This window comes from Calidris pugnax, unplaced genomic scaffold, assembly GCF_001431845.1.
Source record: "Calidris pugnax isolate Ruff unplaced genomic scaffold, ASM143184v1 scaffold20, whole genome shotgun sequence".
Classification (NCBI taxonomy): domain Eukaryota; kingdom Metazoa; phylum Chordata; class Aves; order Charadriiformes; family Scolopacidae; genus Calidris; species Calidris pugnax.
In genome coordinates this window covers 13,287,940-13,309,728 of record NW_015094510.1, presented here as the reverse complement: position 1 = coordinate 13,309,728, position 21,789 = coordinate 13,287,940, and the positions used below count along the sequence as shown (strand labels likewise).

Sequence of the window (21,789 nt, the reverse complement as noted above, 5' to 3'; positions counted from 1 at the left end):
TGTCCTCCCTCTCTCATCATTCTTACATCTCATTTGGGATCTCTTCTCCTCCCACTCCATCTTTTAGCTGAACTCCACAGGACATGGGATCCTCCCTCCGTACCTCTGGCATGGGTGACCTCGTTTGTTTGGAGAGCCTCTGCTCTAATCTCTGCACTTTTAACTCACAAAATCATTTCTTCTTGCTGCTTCTGTCTGATGTCATCTAGTGCCATGGTTCTGGTTTGCATTCTGTCTCTGGTAAACAATCTTTCTCAGTGTATCCCCTGCTCTGACTTGTCTCGGCATGGTCTCGGTGTGTTGTCTTACTTGCAATTTCTGTCTACACAAAGGGCAGGGGATCTGCTACAGGCCAGTTCCCAGGTCAACTTTCCCATAACACCGATTGTTTCAAAGAGTTTTTAAGTTCATGAAGCCTTAACTAAGAAAGGTCTTAAGAGCTTTTAAAGGGCTAAGGAAATGTCTTTCATTGTAAGCCTACCAGAGATGCAAGTGCTATAATTACATTTCTCAGCCTTCTGAGACCTTCCTCTTTGACTGGAAGCTCTCTTCATGACAAATCACATTAAGATTTTTCTTCCTTACTTTCAAGGTCTTATCTCCCTTTTGACCTGGATGTTTATGAGATCTTCTCATCCAAATCATCCAGAAAGATTACTAGCGAGCGCAATGCACCTTTTCTGTTGTAATTTCCATGTCTCGAGTGCCAGACCCTCTATTTCCCAAAATTCAAATAAATCTGCTTGTTATCCCTCATTGTATCTAAATGTATCAAAATTGCAGAAGAACCTCCTCATTTTTACAGAAAACCTTCAAATCTTTCTATTAGTCAAATTTTCACTCCATCACAGTATTGCAAGAGGTGCAGCAAACTCAAGGAATAATTAGTAAAAGAAATGGAGAAGTCAGCCGAAGAGAACTTCCCGCTTGTACAGTGGCTTGTTTTAGTTGTGTCTAATACGATCTCTGGGACTTGAGAGGATTGCCTTTATTTGTGCTGTGTCTTTGCTGCATACAGCAGCAAGCTTACATTGAAACTTGAAGTTAGTAATTTAGCTTGAGTTGTCTGAAAGCTGGAATTTTGTGTGTGTTCGCATTTCTTGCAGATGTCTGTCACACAGCAAATGTTGCTGGCTGACTGCCCTCAAAACACTGGGAAAGAAAAAAAGATCCTTGAAAAAGTGAAATACTAATGACTTGCAGCCTCTTCATATCTAATAGCTAGTGAGTGCACTTCTTGCTTCAAGGGAAGGGGAACAATGAAACATGGAGTTTGCTTAATGGTGGAAGGCTTTGTTTTGTTTTTGAAGAAATACTTGAAAATTCCCTATTTGGTGGCTGACTTTTTAAAAAGCAGTCAATTCACTACATGATGATGACAGAAGTGATCATGTTATTCTAAGTTTGACTCAAAACATATATTGTGTTGGACAAAAAATAAGAAATTATTCAGAAAATATGCTCTAATATGCTCTGCTGGGTTTCAGTGTCTCCAGGGAGCTTCATTTTATGACTTTATCAGCTTGCCTTTAAGCCACAGAATATGTGATTCACAATTTCACCGTCCTGTTAGTTCATGCTTCTGTTGGGAAGTGAATCAATTTCTGGATCTGATGTGTGTATAAACAGCTTCCTTTTCCTTATAGTCTCAAGGGAAATCATGGAATGTCCAAAGAATAAAGGTACACAGAGGTATAGATGAATTCCAGTGCTGAAAGCCGAAAGTTGAGACATATCTAAACATTAGAACTTTAATAACAATTCAATAATCAGTGTTTTGCCAGCAGGGTGGCAATGTGCTCTCTCACACTTACCAGCTATTTGTGCACTGTGTACTTTGGCCACTGGGTGCAGTAACCAGGAAAGAACAAAAGACTTAGCAAATTAAATGTAAAGATTTGCACTCCTGCTGTAGAACAGGTGTAATACCATTTTGCTTTAAACCAAGTTGTGTATCAGGACTTTTGGATACTTATTTCTGAAGCAATCACTGTATAACCTCTGATATAATAAGAACTGAGATGCTTAAGTTCCAATTATGAATCCTTAAACAGAAAACAGAGATACCCAAACTAAACAGTTCTGTGATATAATTAATCTTTCCCCTCTTCCTCCATTTCTTATTGTTCATTCAAATGCACATGTAAAAGAAGGACTTGACTAAAAGTCCTTTGAAATAGCCGATAATTTGTCAACTATCTTGGCCAGTATTTGGACATCACATGTATATTTTGCCTTTATAATGAACACTTCAGAGGTTTCTTGAGTGTTGATGGAGCACGTGATATACAAGATGAAACTAAGACAACTGAGTCAGTTCATCCTTGGGAAAATAATTTTGAGGAAAGAACTAAATGTTTTCTTCTGGATCTAAATGTTAGCTTCAGCTGTCTAGTGGGGATATAACAAAGAAGAAACCAGACATTTCTTGTGAGGGGAGAATGATGGGAGAGAGAATGGACACAAGTTGCAACACGGGAAATCCCAGCTGGATATTAGATAAATAATAAAAAAAAACATTACGTTGGAGCAGGTTGCACAGAGAGGCTGTGACCTCTCCGTTCCTGGAGGTATTCAAACCCGACAGTCTTGAGCAACCAGCTCTAAGTTGGCCATGCTTAGAGAGAGAGACTGCACCAAATGACTGGCAAAGGTGCCCTGCAGCCTGTGTTGTTCTGTGGTTCTGTGCTTCTATAAATTCTCTTCTTTTTATATATTTCTATATATTATTCAAGAGAATATTTTTATATTCTCTGCTTTTTTGTTTTTGTCTAACTCTTAAATAAAGTTGAAATGTTCTGTGTGTTTTCAGAGACTACTGGGTTTGCTCTCATATGCTTACACAAATGAGAAATGGAAAAGTTGTTAAAGAAAGGATCCAGTGAACTGCAAAATCATCTACTTTTCTCTGGAACTGTGCATTTTATATATTTGGTTTATAATACCAGGTAGAAAATATCTGTTGAGAGCTTTTATGCTTGCTGAGCACTGCTTTTATGAGTTGAGGTATCTGTATCCATGAATAATATATATTTGCAGTGTTTTTCTTCTCTTTTTTTTTCTTTTTTTAATGAAGAAAGCAAATAAAAGCATTCTGTGGTTGTTAGGAATATTAAAACATGCCTGCATTCACAATGAAAATAAGCTCAAGTCTAATAAATGTTATTATTGCCACAGATAGATCTGCTTTTCCATATAAGTATAAGCATCTCTTCTTGCTTCTATTAATCTGTATCTTAGTGGCAATATGTCTTCTGCACAACATACTTTTGCAATACCTTAGCCACAGAAGATTTTCTTTGGCCATTAATTAAAGTTAGGACTTCTAAAAACTCCTTTATCAAAATCTGACAATTAAAACTGATGCTGTTTGAAATATAACCGTTTTAAACAATTTTCCAGTGAAAATGCAAATTAAGAAATATTTGAAATATTTTTTTAAAAGATACGCTAGAAAATTTACAAACTTTTTAAACAACTTCAACATGAAATATCTTATGAACTGAAATACTCTTTGCAGTTGAACAAAATGTTTAAAATTATGGTCAATAGATTTGACCTGATTTAGGGTGGTTAAAGAAACCAGAATTTTTTATAGCATGGGAGAATGATCTCCTGTCCAACACACAGTATGTTTTATAGCATACTACATCAATAGGTGGAAATGAATATGGACTTCATATATGGAATATGAACACTATGTTTTATATGGATATTGTATTGGAACCCCAGCATGCAGCCAAGCTCCTCCTGGACGCATCTCAGGAAGGATGGGGGAGAGAATCAGAAGGGTAAAAGTGAGAAAATCATGGGCTGAGATAAAGACAGTTTAATGGCTAAAGCAAAAGCTGCGCACGCAAGAAAAGCAAAATAAGTAGTTCATTCACTGCTTCCCGTTGGTGGGCAGGTATTTAGTCATCTCCAGGAAAGCCAGGCTCCATCAAGCTTAATGGTTACTTGGGAAGACAAATGCCATGACTCTCCCATTCCTTTTTCTTCCCCCAGCTTTTATTATTGAGCATGATGCCACATGGTATGGAATAGCCCTTTGATCAGTTGGGGTCAGCTGTCCCTGCTGTGTCCCCTTCCAGCTCCTTGTGCACCCCCAGCCCACTCGCTGGTGGGCCAGGGTGAGAAGCAGAAAAGGCCTTGGCTCTATGTAAGCACTGCTCAGCAATAGCAAAATTATTCCAATAGCAAAATAATCCAATAGCTGGATTATCAACAGTGTTTTGGTCACAAATCCAAAACATAGCCCCATACAAGCTACTATGAAGAAAACCAACTTTGTCCCAGCCAAAACCAGCCCAACGGACTTCTATAGATATGTTCTATAGTAAAAGTCTGGAAATAGGAAAAATATGTCTGATCAAGAAAAAAAAGAAAATCTGAAACTTCCTTAATCTGTAGATTGTAGATTGCAATCATGAGGGATGCTCCAGCCCCTCCAATCATCCAGTAATACTGCTGCTGTCAGATATAAAACAACTTGGGAAGTGAATGATGGTCAAAAACATTGAACTTCAAAGGAGGTCTATGTTTTTTCTAAGTCTAGCTGCAGCTTAATAAATGTTTGTGTCCTTCTCTGAAAAACTGAGGGGAAAAAAAAAAACAGTAGAAACTAGCACAGAACCAGAATAGTTTCACATAAATACTGTACATGGTTATTTCTGCCTATCACATCATCCTGCGATTATTGTTGGAACATCTGTTTTTATAACTAGTAATTTTTATTTTTATTTTTTTTTATTTGGGACATGTCTTGCACAGTTCTTCCTTCCTGGGGAGAAGGAAATAAAAATCCTGTGGCAATTGATATTTCTTGCAAGAAGTGTGTACAGTAAAGGCCAAATGGATTTCATCAGTATTATTTACTCAGCCAGCAGGGCTGTTTATCAGTACCATATACCGATCATTTTAAGCTTATAAAAGAGAATTAAATAATTGTGGTTAAGTTTCACTCTTACTTTTTTTCTGAACGTTGGCTTTCCTGGCTACTGAATAAAGCTTTTGAGGAATAAAGCTTTGGCTTCAGTAGGCGAAATGTTTTGTATAGTTTAAGTGTAAGCAGCCAAGATTGTAATTTTGGAGAGACTGGGCCAACTTGTCTTCTTCCGTGAAGCATTTCTGAAGCATTTTCATGACAAAAAAGTTGATGTTTTTAAAAACAGAGTTTACTATTGGACAAGGACTGCTTTAAATTTTGTTTAATTTTTGTTAGCTTTTTGTCTACCTGCTTGCTGAGAAAAAACAGACGACATTAATTATTTTGTTTAGAAATATGTAAGTATCTATATGCTTTAACCTGTAAGTAACCATTGCACAGAATTACAATATTCTCAAGACCTTGCAGGTTATGAGAGATGACTTATTCATCATTAGGACATAAAGAATTTCCAAAACCGGTGGATTTAGGTCCCCTTTAAGAGGTTTTCCCCCACTATTATTGAATAGCAAGCTTCAGAAGGGATGCACTCATCCATGCGTTTGCTTACATGCAAGTGTATATGATGTTTGTTTAAATTATGCTTATATATATGTAAGCTTTCCAAAGAAGCTAGGATTATCCAAAAGTCTTTACATGTGAAGTGCAGACACAAAATAATATCTAGAAAAAAAAAGGTGTAAATGAACGCACGGGACAGAGAGAGTAGGAGCAGTAGAAGTCTTACAGTGTGGCTGTGGAGTTACTGCTGCCCAGAGCACCGAGCAAGCAGAGGGCAATGCAGAGCTAAGCCTTACAGTAATGTCTGAAGAGCACTCAGATACGAAATTGAGATAAATATCTCACTTCTATCCATGGCTTCCTTGTCAGGCTGTCCTCCTTTCCCTTTTCTTTCCATTATTTTACAAGAGACACCTCCTTTCTAGAGGAGGTGGGAGGTTCAGCTGTAGCGAGTGTGGGGTTTTTCCCCTTTTTTTTCTCTTTTATAACTCTGTGGATCTGATAATCATCTCTCTATTGTCTGGTCGTTGCTTTTCAATATGGTTAAACTGTTCCCGCTGCCTGTTCACCGTCTGCATTGCAGGATGGCAGCGTGTCCTCAGCACACACCTCTTCAGCACGCTCATGCTTTAGGAATACCCTTCCCAGACTATGTATGTAAAATATAATATATTTATATGACTTGTATCATGTGCCATGGGGTTCCTTCAGGGGTTCTCAAGAGGGAACTGCTCCTTCATTCTGGGGCTCTGGTTTCAGTGGGGTCAGTGGCCACGGTAGCGTTAGGAGCCCTTGGCACCCTTTGACTTGCTGAAGATGAATGCTTCATAACGAGAAATTGCGCTGCCAGACAGCAAATTAGTGATTGAGGGGAGATGGAGAGTTATAGACTCTAATTGTGCTAGCAAGATATGAGATGATGCTTAAAGTATAATTTTAACAGTATTTAATTAAGCGGAACTGTAGATTAACCACCACTATCCTAACTAAACACGTATAGAAAAATTGCAAAATATAAATGCTCGTTATTGCTAAGTTGCCTCTGCTGTCAGCGAGTGACTTGGAGATGAGGTGATTGACTTGAACCTGATGGAAACCTGCTTGATTTCCAAACTGAATTTTAGCTTTTTTGTTTTTCCCCAGTTGTTCTCCTTTAATGCAGCCAGGGAAGGGGACTCATCTGTGCAGTGCTGCATGGTTGACTGGGTGGGGAGAAGATGACATATTTTATCCGGTCACTGAGATATCACTGTGTCATTTCACTCCGTGTGTAGCAATTAAAGCAAAGTGAATCATTTACTCGACAAATTCAGTCTCTTGTTCTGCCAATGGAAGTATTATTATCTCCAGTTTATTTTTTTTCTTTGAATTGCCTGATGGCAGATTTCTCTCATCACCCCAGTCGCTGACAAATGGTAATTAGGTATCCTTGTGCACGCTGCTAGCTAAAGAAGGTGCAGGGAGCCAGTTCCTTCACCGGTTTGTTTAATTACCTTTGTGTGCTGGCTCCAAAGGATTTTGGGAGCCCAGCCTCCCTTGCTTTGTCAAGCTGTGTAAATCCCGTATCAATTATACCTCCTATTCTGGAAGCAAATCATGGAGTGTACAAGCTTCGAATTTGCTTTGCATGACTATTTGTAGGAAGCAAACATAAAAGGAGCTTGTGTTCAGCCACAATAAATTCATTGTTAATTTGAAGTGAATATTTATAACTTAGTTTCTACTATTTGCCTGACACTACTAGCAATTAATTTGGTATTCAACTAATTCTGCCCAGCCTATGCCTGGTCAGAATTTTCTGTCCCTGTGTTTCCAATACACTTCCTACACGCTATTTTGTCCTTAATGCCTTTATAGCTTGTTTATTGGAAACAGGTTTTTAATTATTTTTCAACAGTATTGGAGGCCTGATTTAATGAGCAATTGTTAGATATACTAGGGAGACACATTCACCTGATTAATGCGATAGTTAACTGAGCAACTAAATTGCTTTGTGAAAAAGCAGCTGCACACAGAGTGGAAGCAGTAAGAAAGTTTGAAGGAATGTGAAGAAAATATTTGAAGAAAGATGATTTAAAATAGGGTACAGAGCAAGCTGAAGGCAAGGTGCAAATACACAGTGTTAGCTTGCTGGTTAGTTGGTTGGTTGGTCTGTAAGATATGTGCACATGTGCTCACAAATCCCTGTATTTATCAAGAGACACATCATACAGGCTTGACTGAAAGATACCTCGTCAGAGTGACGGGATATTCAAGGACTGTAGGAAAAAATGGGGAGGATGGGTCTTTCAGGTGTGTGTTGGAGATGAAATTGTGCTGCAGCCAGCACGTTAATTGCACGCCGTGTTGGCGTCCAGCTTCAGTGATAATGTGTGCTTTTGGAAACAGATCCATCCTTTGGGAAACAGGTCTTTTCTCAGAGAGAGGAAGGGAGGAGAGAAGAGGTTTGGCACTCTCTAGTTGGCAGAGCTCACACTGGGGTGTTTTCTTGTGTTACTGACTCCCTCCTGTCAGCAGCACTTATGTTCTCAGCTTGCAGGCTTGTGGTCAGCTTAAAGGATCAGGCTAGCATCATCACCGCAGAATTCAGCAGAAGATACTTCCACTCATGCATTTGGGTGGCATCTTCGCTCCTCTTCCCAAGCAGTGTTTGCAAAGGGAGGTGTTGCATTGGGGACCCAGCAGAAAACTCATGACTAGACTGCCGGGTTTCATTCCTGTAGAGGGCTGTGGCATCTGTGGAGAGAAAAAACCCACGGAGATTAGGAAAAATTTTTTCACTGAAAGGGTCATCAGACATTGGAATGGGCTGTCCAGGGTGGTGGTTGAGGCACCATCCCTGGAGGTGTTCAAAAGACAGGTTGATGTAGTGCTGGGAGGTATGGTTTAGTGATGATGCTCCTTGTTTGATGTGCGGGTGTCTATTTTTGTCAGTTAGGTTGACGGTTGGACAAGATGATCTTTGAGGTCCCTTCCAACCTAGAAGATTCTGTGATTCTGTGATTCTGAGATTAGTGGAGAAATGGTGCACTGGGGCCAAAAAGTGGCACAGCAGCAGACACAGCTGGAAGAGGAGAGTTGAAGTGTGAATGCTGGTGAACCCAGCTGGTTTCTCTCATGTAGTTTCCAACTTTTCTTATATGATGGGTATCTCCTCACAGAACTGAAAATACAGAATGTTTCAAAGTCATGGCATGGGGTAAAGCATCCCACTTGCAAACTTACTGGACCACTGACAGCTCAACAGAACCCCTCTGTTTTCAAGTCAGGGCTGGTGGCTTTGTGTTCCTGCTCACTCACACATCAGTGAGGGCAGGAGCTTGTCTTTCCAAAGGGAAAAGTGAGCTGACTTTTTGTATGGGAAGGTGCATTCTTGTTCACCTGCTTTTACCCAGATGAGAGCCGTATGGATTACAAAGAACTCAGCCTGGGAAAAAGAACTTTCTTTCCATGCCGTGAAATCACTTTGGGAGCAGGGAGTAGGGAGAAGACTGGTAAGATACTCCAGCAACATCAAAATTAAGTGTAACTAGGATGGACACATAACTGGGATTTTAAGTAATTTTGAAGAAAATTGAGAAAAAACAGAAGTCAATTAACTTACACCTATTTGAAAAAGGAAAGTGCTCTTGTGAGTGACGAGCACCCTGCACCACCTTCACCGGTTCAGCTCGTTTCTGTTGTGACAAGTAACTTGGACAATTCTTTGCAATGCATTTTTAATTCCTTGCCTGGCTAGCATGATGGACATATAAATTACTTTAATTATGCTCTGAATGCTTATTTCAAAGCCAGGAGGGATGCTGGTCTGGTGGTTGGAGAATCAGACTAGAATTCAGCAGATCTGGATTCATTTCAAATTCCTGTCATAGCTTTGCTTTGGCAGGTATATTTTTTCTTTTTTTTTTTTTTTTTTGTCTAAGCCTCATTTTATTGTCTGCAAAAAGGAAATAATTGTCCTTACGTTCCACCCATGCCATCCTGCCTTGCCAATTAAGCCTGTAGAATTCCTGGGGCTTTGCATGTGCCTTGGGTCAGCAGTGCTCCAGCCCTCCTGGGCTTTGTCAGCCCTCCATTTCATAGAATCATAGACTCATAGAATGATTAGAGTTGGAAGGGACCTTTGTCTTGCCTGGCTTGGAGGGACAGTTCCCAGTGATGTGTGGATTTGGACTTGTCTCAGACCTATTTTGTAGAAGACCTGGGGCACTGGAGTCAGCTTGTTGGATGTGCAGGACAGCTCTGAGTATTTCAGGTTGCCTCCTGAAAAGCCTAAGTCAGGTCCCAGTTCCACAGACCGACTGAGCACATGCTTAATCTCTGCCTATTCAACAAATGCTTTAAACATAAACATGTTCCAAAGTGTTTTGCTATAGATGGGTGAGCTCCAAAATGTGCTGCTGTGCTTTGCTAGATAAGGATCGGTATTTCTCTCTGAAAGAACTCATTACAGGACAGACACATTAGCGCTGCCTGCATTTTTAGGTAAGGGACCTGACACTTTGCTATCTATGTGGCAGCCAAAGTAGACAAAACCAGAAAATATTTTTAAAATTGCTTTCTGGCATGTAAATACGGATTATTTAGTGTTATCATTTGCACATGTATTATAGATTAATGCTATCAAGCTAAGCTATGCGATGGCAACCACTGATGCTAATCTTGTGTTCTTTATTCTTCAAAACCAACAGAACTCGTCTGATGAAGTATATACTGAATTGCTGAGTGCAAGTGTTGTTTTTTCCTTACGTACAATTTAAAAAGCACATCAAGATAAGAGAGTTGAAGTGGTATAGGTCATGCGTTCTAACACAGAGAGTTCTGTTTTTTAAGAAACCCCTCACATGATTTAAGAAATTTCCAATTTAAAAAATAACAAATAATGTATTACACTATCGCCTTTGAAAACTTTGGGAGTTTAATGTAATTTAACAGACGGCCATTTATGTGTGATTGCAACTTGCTGTAAACCTAATGCTGTGCAGCTGATAAACAGCGACAGAAAAAGTGGGAGATCCAAAGTACATGCAGTCATAGAATCATAGAATCATCTGGGTCGGAAGGGACCTCCAAAGGTCATCTAGTCCGACCCCTCCACAGTCAGCAGGGACACCCCCAACTAGACCAGGTTGCCCAGGGCCTCGTCAAGCCTCTCCTTGAATATCTCCCGGGATGGGGCCTCCACCACCTCCCTGGGCAACCTGTTCCAGTGCTCCACCACCCTCACAGTGAAGAACTTTCTCCTAAGAAAGTTCAGAGCATCCCAGCCTGCACGCATCAGCTCCTGTATAAATCACACACAGAAAACTACCAAGCCAAGGCTTTTAAAATGCCTGAGACAGAACAGTGCATGAAGCAAACACAGTGGCCAAAGTTTGTAAAAGCAGCTCCTGTCTGATAATATGTATGCATATGCGTGTATGTACATCTAGACATACATACACACATATATTTCTACACTGTATGATATGTATTCAGACTGATACAGCAGTGTGAACGGGAAAAGTGCTGTACACTTGCCTTCTGAAAAACTGCCTGCCTTAAGCTTTGAGCCCTTTTCCCTCACCCCTCTCCTCAGACTTACCAGTCATGTTTGCAAAGCTCGACCCTTCACTGGCATCGTGCTGAAAGGAAAATTTGGCATGATTTCCTTCTTTGTAGCTGAGGCCCTTACCCTAATTTGCTTGACACTGATACTGTCCCTGAAAGGGATTCAAAAAGGGAATCAAATCCCTCCCTACCATCTTCATCCCTTGTATTTTTTCCAGGTGAACACTCTGCAACTCTCTCAACAAAGTGGATTTATTTTTTTCTTTCCAGGACCCAAGTATGAAAGTTTCTGGTAGGAGGCACGTAAGAGAAACACATTTGCCAAATGCTGCCGCCTCTTCCCTTGGATACAGGAAAGCATTTTGTTGAAATGGGAAAACCAAATGAATAGGGGCCGCCAGTCCCGCACGCCTCCTGTCTGGGAGCGTCCCCACCCCGGGGACGTGGGCTGTGTTACCCACTCGGGGGAAGGGGTTTCGAGGAGCCCTTTGTTGAAATGTTGGCAGCACATCACTGGGCTCGCTCTCGCTGCAGATGGAGCGCTTGGCCGAACAGATGGATTCTCAGCTTTCTGAAAGAAAGGGAAGGTACTTGATGTACCACGGTAGGGAAGGAGGGGGGGTATTCCAGGCATATGGAAAGGCAGGAAAGAAGGCACGTTCTTGGGCTTTTTTAGTGCACTTGGAGCCTAGCAACCTCTCCCTGGCGAAGCTGTTGGGAAAGCGTGAGCGCTGCGCTCTGTGAGAGGGCGAAGGGGCTGTAACAGACCTGGAGGAAGTCATTTGCACAGAAGCAATAAAAATGAAGGCAGGGTCTAGAAAAGCGTGTAACTAAGCATCACGTGCTGGAGAAGGGGAAGTGCTCCTGCCCGGGATCAGAGGTGCACGCTATTAAGGCACAGAACTAGTGCCAGAATGGTGTAACTGGAACCAAGAAACGGTTTAATATTTTAAGGTATATTGTGCTGTGAAAGAAGCCAGAGATAAATGTTACCTGCCACCCTGAAGCCAGGAATCCCCATTTTCCAGCAGTGTATGCATCGGTTTGGAACCGTGGTGATGCAATTTGCACAGTGACATCATTCAGATACGGCATTGCCTCTTTTCTTGCACTCTTCTTCCTCCCCTCCTCCTCTCCCCAATCTGTTCATACCTCCCTTCCATCTTAGTCGTGGGGGCAAGCTTAGTTCTGTGCAGCATCCAAGAGCCTGTCATCCTGACTCGGAAGGGTGTTATCTGATCCAATATTTACTGCTAAAATCTTCACGCCAATGCCACGTGGAGTGTGATGAGGCAGTGGCATGAACTGAAAGGAGCGACCGTATTTTGGTGTTGTGTGTTAACTCTCTGCAACTTTTCAGTCACTTCACACATACACAGTTAGGAGAAATATTGTACTTTATTGTGGTACAATTTAGGATTTGGTAACATAGGACTTTAATCTTTATTTTTACCTCTTAGCTTAATTAGACAATTTCAACACCTCTTGAATGCAGACATTAAAGCTGTTTAGCAATAATAAGGATGCCAAAGGCTTCGGAAATCCAGATTTTCTGAGAAAAAAAAATATGAATGTGATAAAGGGCAAATATGTCAAGGTTCTTTCAAAGTGTGATTTGCTGCTGAAAGCAGTTATGCAAAAATACTGCTTTCTTAAATAATGGCTCTGGCTTTTGTTCATACTCAGGATTGTGTCTGCAGCAACAGAAATACCTAAAGTATTTTTCCTGAAGAATAAGGGGAACTGGAATATATGCCTACTTGTGCATCAACTATGCTCCATTTTGCAGGACCGAATTCTCAGGGAGGCTCTGAGATAAAATAAACAAGGAATCCCATCATTGAATTTTAGTATGAACATTTTTCAGATCATTGTGTCTGGATCTCTGCCAAGTTTCATCCCTGTAATAAATTAATTCCAACCCACACAAAAGAGAAGGGAAAGAAAAAACCAACAACTTCTACAAGACAAAAACACTGGGCAATTTTTATGGGGAAACAAGTGGCCAAGAATAATTTATTGGAAAAGTAATTATCTAAGAGAGTGGGCTCTTCTCTCTAAGTGGAAATGATAATGTTTTGCAGCCTAACTAAATGCAGTACAGGAGCACCATCAGCATTTTGCTTCACCAACCTGGTTAAATTGAATATAAAGTTAAGATGTTTCTTTCCTCTTGTTTCATTTCTCCGTCCACCCAATACTGTAATTGAGTCCACTTCCCTCTCTCTGTGGCAAAATCTAATCTGGCTGCCACAGGACCTGTGAAATTCATGGAGGTGATGAGCCAGGGTCTGCTTTCTGCATTGTATGTCTGGCTTTATTGAATCTCTAGTCACCCTCAGATAATAAATATTTCATATGTTGGACAGGTGAAAGGTTTCATTCAGCTGCAGATCTGCTTCCAAGGCAACCGATTCCTGTCATTTGAACAGTTTAAACATGTTGAAAACAAAGCTTTCTTTCTGTTTTTTTCTCTATGATTTTATGTGTAAAGCATTACCCGTCTCCCTCCCATCCCTCCTACATGCAGATACAGAAAAGCTGATAGCATTAACAAGTAATTCTGAACAATTTATAACCTAAATGTATTCTCTCTTCCAGTCAAGATGGGATGAAAAATGCCATTTCATTTTACAAGCATAGAATAAATACCTAGAAATATGAAATTGCCCGGGTTAGCATCTATAAATACTCTGTATGCAAAATCATGCAACCACAGTACTACATTATACTTCATAGAGGTTTCTCCATTATGAGGGGTGTTTCCCCAGTACCATCATCCAGCAATTCTGTTTTAGAGTTGGGTTTTTTTTTTGGAGGGGGGCAGTACCCCAGGTATCCTCTGAGATAAGTTACCAAGAAGATTATTAGCAAAATGTCTTCATCTGCATCTGACTTTTGCCAATGTCAGTACTTGTGACAGATCTTCTTCTGGAAAATGTCTGCTGTATCTTTTACATCTTGCAGCTGAACAAGCCCTTCAAAGTACAGATTCACTTGTTCTTCCTTTGCACGTTTCCAAGCATAATGGGCAGCTGCCCTCCCTCCTCCTCTCATCCTCCCCACGTCCAGACTTTCTGACTTGTGCTCCTCTCCACACCCAACTCTAGACCAAAGTCTTCATCCACCGCTGGTGATTTCAGCATCATTTGTGAGAAAAGGAGAAAACTGTTGGAGCAGTGGTGAAATTTTGGCAGGGAGACTCCAAGTAATCGGGTTTCCTACTGTCTTGTATCAGGAGACATTTTTGCTTGCATTTGACCTTCTATGTGGCTGTTCCCCTAATGCAATTATGGCAGAATGGTGGCATTTCTCCAGAAGGCACACAGGTGTTTTAGGAAATAAGATGGAGAATACACCTTGGGTTGACGGGTTTATATCAGCCTTCCAGTACCTAAAGGAGACCTACAGGAGAGAAGGGGAGAGACTCTTTATCAGGGAATTTAGTGATAGGACGAGGGGTAATGGTTTTAAATTGAAAGAGGGGACACTTAGATTTGATACTAGACAGAAATTTTTTACTGTGAGGGTGGTGAGATACTGGAACAGGTTGCCCAGGGAAGTTGTGGATGCCCCATCCCTGGAGGTGTCCAAGGCCAGGCTGGATGGGGCTTTGAGCAACCTGCTCTAGTGAGAGGTGTCTCTGCCCATGGCAGGGGGGTTGGAACTTGATGATCTTTAAGACCCCTTGCAACTCCAAGCATTCTATGATTCTGTTCTATGATTCCATGATGATCCATGTGTAGGTGGGTTATTTAATCTCTCTCCCCTCTCTTTCAGCATACTGTACAGGTGCTTTGCAGTGGTGCTCTGTTTGGGGTCTAGGAGGACATTCTAGATCAGTTCAGGAAGCCTGACATGACATGCACGGCTGCTGTTTTGTTTTTAGGGGGGAGATGGGATGCGGGTACAGTTAGTGATAGGCGTCTTTGTGCCTGGTAGCTCTGTGGCTCACTCCCCTTATTAGAAACAATTCAACTATATCTGACGTTGCAGCCCTCTCCTTTGTGTTTCCAGGCATACAGATTTTAGCCAGCAGGTCTCTGGTTAACCCCTCCTGGCTGTTGTTTATTTCCTGCCACTCGGCAGACACACCACTGAGCGTTAAGTATGTGAACTCAAAGACGCTCCCTCTTTTCCCGTACGGTCTTAATAGCGAGCAGCCACGAGCCGGGCTCCGCCAGGCAGAATTATTTCTACCTAAGAAATATATAGGCTTCGGGAGTATGCCCTTTCTCTCACCCTTTTCAGATTGCATTAAAAAGCATCCGCTACGAGAAACTACAACTGTGTTTATCGGGGTGTTGAATTTGGGAGTAGTGCCGGGATCCCTGCCACGGCACGCTTGAACCGTGAAACCCAGGTCAGTTCCATTTTTTTGGTTTTCATGTACTGGCACGGCGCTGCAGCTGTTTGAGCTTCCAGGTCTCTGTGGGAGCAGCACTTCTTTTAACATGCAGAAAACATCACATTTGATTTTCTAACCTTACCTCTTGTTTGGTTTTGTTGGTGGTTTTTTTTTATACTACTAAACCAAAATGTCAGGGTGGCGTGTCAGTAAACACAGCGCATTCGAAAAGGATCATGCTGACAGGCTTGAAAACTAAATGCTCTCTTTTAAACAGGCAGGAAAAGCTCAGATTTTCCTTCCTGCCCACCAGGCTATCCCTGGACTTGAGGGGACAGCTGTGCTTAATCTGCCTTTTGCTCTGTCACTGTGACTGCCGGCTATGGCACTGTACAACATGCTCTCGGGCTGTGGGAGGATAACAAGTTTCAATCACTGTTCGCTGAGGTTGAGTTTGTTACTCAAAGGCTACTGACTCGATGGCCCCATAGTTTTGTCAGTGAATCAGCCCCTTCTCTCTCTTCCAGCCTTCTGTGGTATTGGGGATGTTGTGGGTCTGTCGTATTGCTCGAGAGGAAGGTGCTGGGGCAGCTTTCGCACTGTCTGCACCCGATGGATGGTGTCGCCAGGGTTGCCTGGGGTACTTTCTAAGGAGGCTGCTTTCATTAATAAGTCTACTCTAGATCTCAGACTCCAAATTTCACCGAAACTGAGTTTGATTTTCTGAAATTTCATGACTCTGGTCTCTCACTGCAAGGTGGATTTGAAAAAGGACAGTCAGAGGTATTTGGTACCTGCAATGTTTGTTCTGCCCAAATGCACGTTGGACGACTCTATTTGAAGGCACAGGACTGTTTGTCTGCTTATTGGGAAAACATCTGGAGGCAGGAATGCTTCCTGCAAGGAAATTTGTTGGTGTTTGACTGTGGTGTGGATGTGGCTTCCCTTTACTTTCTGTCCCCCGATCCCCAGTGTTTGCAGGCTTTGGTGGTTTAAGAGCGCTCTTGGAGTAAGTGCTCCTCTCAGTGAAAGTTATGCGGCTGTCATTTGTTTTTATGTTTCATACAATGGGTGAAGAACAATCTGGAGTACACCCAACTGTGGGCTTTTCATCACCTAGAAACCTGCAGTTAGAACCGTTGTCCCCTTTGGTTACCAAGTAAGAGTCTGAAGAGCAAATGCTGTGTCCTGCCCCAAGCCTCCTCCAGCTCTTCTGTCGCACATTGAGTTCCTCTGCTTTTAAGCACGTTTCCCTTCTTTTCAACTTTTCTTTCTTCATGCATTTGTTTCTTACTTAATTATTTTAGGTCAGGTCTGCAACACCTGAACAGAATACAGCAAAGGTAACGCTCTGTGATATTCCCGCGGCAGGAAAATCTGTATGGAAAGATAAATATCTTTTTTAGGTATCATATTTACCGTTGACAACGAGGAGATAAGTTTTGAGTGACTGAAAATTTTGTAACTAACTGCACCATTAATGTTTAATTACTATTGGCAGCCAAGAAGTGCCTTTCTGGATTAACCAGACACTCTGCTTCGGGGATATGCATAGGTGGCAGAAAGTGATAAAGCTGGTGAAACTGCACCTCTGGGAACTTGTAATAGGATCTTTCCTGTGATATGCAAATTATGCTGCCAAGTTGCTGTATAAACAATTCATGGGAGAAGCGGTGAGAGGTAGTTAAATAGCTGGATCACATATCAAAGATAAAATCCATCACTGGGAATGGAAAAATGTGTTAAAAGAGTGGGTTTGCTTTTAAAAATAAATAAATAATGATAAAAAAAATCCTTGCCCAAAGCATGTAGTTGCACTGAAGAGCAAATAGCAAATGATTTATCACAATTGTTGCAGTTCAGAGTAAACGAGTGTTTAGGAAACCAGTGTGCATAAACTTTGTGAAAAACAAGACCTTTTTGCTAGTACAAGTAATCTAGCCAATAATGCAGCTTTTTTTTTTTTATGTAATAAAAATAGATTATTTCGCAAATGTTAATCTGCTTACTTTTCAGTGATAAAACCAATCCTGCCATTTCTATTCTAAGCATGAGCAATGATCTCAGGCAGCCCAGCAAAACATATTTCAGGGTCATATCCAGCCACAGATCAATGAGTGTGAGCAAACTGTATTGACCCCAGCAGAAGCTGAGCTCATGGCTTCAGTCTGGGTTTCCACTTTTGGTATTTTATACTGTATGAGGAAAGGATTCCAGCTAATAGCAGTTCTCCAGTAAATCAAAAAATTACTCTGTCACTAAATGGTATCGAAGCCCTCATTGACATTGTGTCCAACTGCATTGTTTTTCCACAGAGGTCAATCCCTGTAGCACTTGTTTTCCCCCAGCCCTTTCCTGGATCTGCTGTTCATTTTAGGATCTGATATGGCTCAGCTGAAGCCAACTGAGAAGCCTCTGATTAAGTTCAGTGGGAGCTGGATCATACGCTAGAGTCCTAAGGGGCCAGCAGCAGAAAATTTAAGAAGACGGCAGGGAATATTAAAGCATCATGAGGCAAAGGGAATATTTTTGGCCCGCGACTTTCTTTTGTTTTGCTGTGGAATAGGAATGATACTCTAGATAGAGTTGTACAGTCATAATAAACAGATCCCGCATTCAACAAATGCATCGGATTCTGTTCTATGTTTAATCACCCACAAAAGCTGTGTCAGATGCTCTTCCACCAGGAACAATATCTCCTAATTAACTGTAATTAAGGTATATTATAACAACAGTTTGTGAAACTAGATGGATCTGTCTCCTGACATTTCAAATTTGGTTATTTTTTTTTTTCTGCCAAGTCTCTTAATATACTTCAATTAATGATAACAGAGGCCAGGCCATTCTCAGTGATGGATCTGCATACATGAATCTCAGTGCCACTGAGATGAGATGTAGCATGTTTCTACCATTAAAGCTGCCTTAGAAACATGTATGGACCCCAATTTAGCTGAATTTACTGGCCCAGATGTTGATTACCAGGAAGCTAAGGGTCAAATCTTGATTGCCTTATGCTGGAAAGGGTAAAAACTGTTGCAGAGACAGCAGGAGAATCTAGTGCCTTGTCTGCAGGTTCTTCAGAGGATTTGTAGCCATTTGTAGCAGATATGGCATCTCTTTTCATCCACTGTGAAACCATACGATGCTGTTTTATTCATGCAGTATTCGAACAAGCAAATTTTTAACTTGAATGGCCCAACGAAGGAGTTTGATTATCATTTAGGAAATCATTGCTTCTCCTCTGGGTTGTGGCAGACATCAAGTCTTCACTAACTGATAAGCATTTGGAGAGCTAATCAGTAGTAACGCTTAGGTATAGTCTTTGTATAGATAGCTTAATGGATAAGAATTTTTAAACTATTCCTAAATAAAAGGAAATTGCCAACTTAAAAGAGAGAATTTCCTAACTCAGGCATTTCTCTGCTGGTAATTAAACTGAATGTGCTGCACCCTTGCCCCTAGCCACAGTTGTCCTAAAGGAGATTAACAACATCGAATTTCTACCAACGCTGAAATCTTTGTACCCTAAAATACAGACTAACACAACAATGTACTAAAATTCCATCTGGCGACTCCTCCTGAACTTGGTGATGCTTCATTCCGTGCCTGTGATGCACATCACGGTGCTACCAGCCTTGGGGTTGGAGTTCACTGTTGGGACTTGGGGAGGAATTCACTGTTGCAAAGATGAGCATAGATGAAATCAGGTTTCTGCAGTGTAGTATGGTAAGTAGATATTTGTCTGAAGTAATCTATTAGATGTCATACAGTATATGCAATCAGAAGGTCTTGTGTAAAATGCCGGGGAAAAAAAGATGAAAAACATATCTCCCGTGCTATTCCTCTGAGCAGCTCTGTTATGATCAGGACTTAATTTAAGTGATCAACTATTGCTGTAATAGCACAATACAATCATGTTCCTGGGATATTTTTTTGTGTGTGTGTGATTTATTTTTAGCTACCTCAGGTCCCTGCAACTTCCTAAAGAAAATATTTCCCAGATTTATTTGAATTATGTTGCCAAGCACAATTGTGTCCCCAAGTGAATCAGTTAACTGATCGAGAAATGACATGATTACAAAATTTTAGTTTTCTTTTAAGATACCAGTAAACAATTTTTTCTTTAAAGTCTCATATTTTGTTTGCATCTTATGTGCCCATACTCACTTGATCACATGCAGGAAATATTTTTGTACACTGCTGCTATGCATGACTAAGAAAGGAGCTGCAGATAGAACAAGATGAGATACAGGCAGTAATTTACACCTGACAGAGTGTGAATTTCATTGCGAGTCCTTTTAAAGGAAACTTGCTATTTTCCCCACATTCAGATCGACAGCAATTCCATATGAAATTGTGATCATTGTATTTTTTTTGTTTGTTTGTTCTACTCTACTTTGGTTTTGATTTTTACTAGGAAAAAAAAAGTATTCCTTGACCTAATGCAGTCCTGTATTATCTGCAGGCCCAGGTCATGGTCCTGTGATGCTGGATATACCACATAAGCAGAGAACAGCCTGACTAGGCAAGATTAATAAAGTGTGGGATAAAGAAAGTATTACCACACCATTTCATGGGTGGGGGATCAAGGCACAGCCAGTTTAAATTACTTTCCCGAGGTCTATTGCAGAGCTATATGAGGAAAGGAATCTCCTGGATCCCCCTCCAGTCGCTTTTTCATTTCTAGAGAACTGAAGACCCCTTATTTGTTTTGGCTGAACAGCAGCAATTTTGGATAGTTTGGAAGACATTTAGAGATAGAAGGGATCTATTAGTCTTTCCTACTGAAAGAAATATTAGCAAGCAATTAAAAGAATAATAAATGGGACCCATTCAGACTGCTCCACTTGCTGTTGCTCTGAGCTTCAGGCGAGAAGGTACATAGAGGTCATTTAACCTGACCACGTATATATCACAGGGCACTAGTGTCACCCAGGCACTCCTAAATTAAACCATATATTTTAGACAGAAATACACTGGTCTCACAGAACGTTTTCTATTCAGACTGTAAATTCAAAGGACAGGGCTGTCTCTACATGTGTCTGCTTTGCACCTCCTGTAGTATCACCTGGATAAACAAGGGCAGTTCATACTCCTGTCAGTTTAATCCCTTGCATCATCACAATTATTTTGATTAATTTGATACCTTGGAGCTTAAAAGAGCAAAGAAACCATTAACAACGTGAGCAGAGATGGTGCCAAAGAGGCACGGACACTGACCCAGTCACCCCCTTCTCCCTGCTGTGTGCCAGAAGAGGGTAGAGAGGGTCTCGAGTGGTGGCCATCGAGCTGCATCAGGGGAAGCTGAGGGCAACTGCTGCACCCCAGTGCCCTCTTCATGGTCCGTGTCCTCTGCACTAGTCAAGATTTACTTCCAGGAGATCATGGTACAGAAGTTTGCTGGATGGCAATATAAACAAACAAGTCAGAAGGCATCAGTTACCATATTCATAGCTACAGGCCAAATGCTTTATTCATAGTGTTGCAGTGAAAGTATTAACATGGTGTTTGTTTAAAAAGTAACCAGTAGGTCATTTGTGACCCTTATAATACACACGTGAAACAGTGCTCTGCTGGTTTACACTGGTTACATTCTGCTTTATATTTTCCAGAGGGCCAATTTGCAAGGATTTTTACTGCAGAAACAACTGCTATTTATGAATATAAGTAACTAATTTACTAAAAGTTTCACACAGTGATTTCATGGTTTCCGCTTCCCAGTTAAAGGTTCTGCAAATCTTTTGGTCTTGTTGTTGACTTTGGGTTGTTTCTGATTGTATCTTGAAGCCTGGAAATAATGTATTACAGTAAAGTAAATACATTATTCTTGTTATTGCCCTTGTTATTAGAAAATATTTATATAGTGCAGTAAATTTACATTGTCCTTTACCAACATAGATAAAGGCAAATTCTCTGCCCTGAAGAGCTTCTAATTCAAATAAGAAAAGACAAACACTTCGGAAGTGGGTGGGTGAAAAGATTACCAACCACATGAAAGCAATGGAGGGCCTGCATGAGGAGAGAGAGAGAAGCTGCCAGCATCAGTTCCTAATTTTGCATCACAGTAGCATCTGAAAAGTCTGAGGAGGGATGAAAGCCTGGCTGCACGAGGTGCTATGCAGAAGACTGGCAGGAGGGTGGCCTTGCCCCTGGAGCTCAGACCATCACTGGCTCCCTGACATCCCTGCCTGGGGTGCTCCTTGGCTAAAGCCAGCATCAGTCCAATTACAGCACAAGGAGCGCCAGGTCTTTAGTAGGTTTTAGCCCTGCCTGAGGGAGAATCCACATGATTTCCTGCCCTGAAGAGTTGTAATTGAAATTGGAGACAGCAAATGTATATGCAAGAAAGCATTTCAGGGAAAAGGGAGTGGAAGCATTGCTGGCTGGGTAAAGATACAGCAGGACCACATGGAGGGAGAGAGGGAGGGCTTTTAGCATCATTATA

General features: G+C 41.2%; 1 protein-coding gene across 3 annotated transcripts in view; it reads left to right on the top strand.

Annotated features, from left to right (window-relative positions):
- Positions 1-21,789, top strand: part of ENOX1 (ecto-NOX disulfide-thiol exchanger 1) — a 299,113-nt gene that overhangs the window by 124,266 nt on the left and 153,058 nt on the right. The window contains exon 1 of one of the 3 annotated variants that reach the window (XM_014966053.1): positions 15,140-15,359. The exons of the other annotated variants lie outside the window; for them this stretch is intronic. The gene's annotated coding sequence lies outside the window, so the exon portion shown is untranslated. Of the gene's footprint in view, positions 1-15,139; positions 15,360-21,789 lie in introns of those variants that run through there. 3 annotated transcript variants of the gene reach the window in all.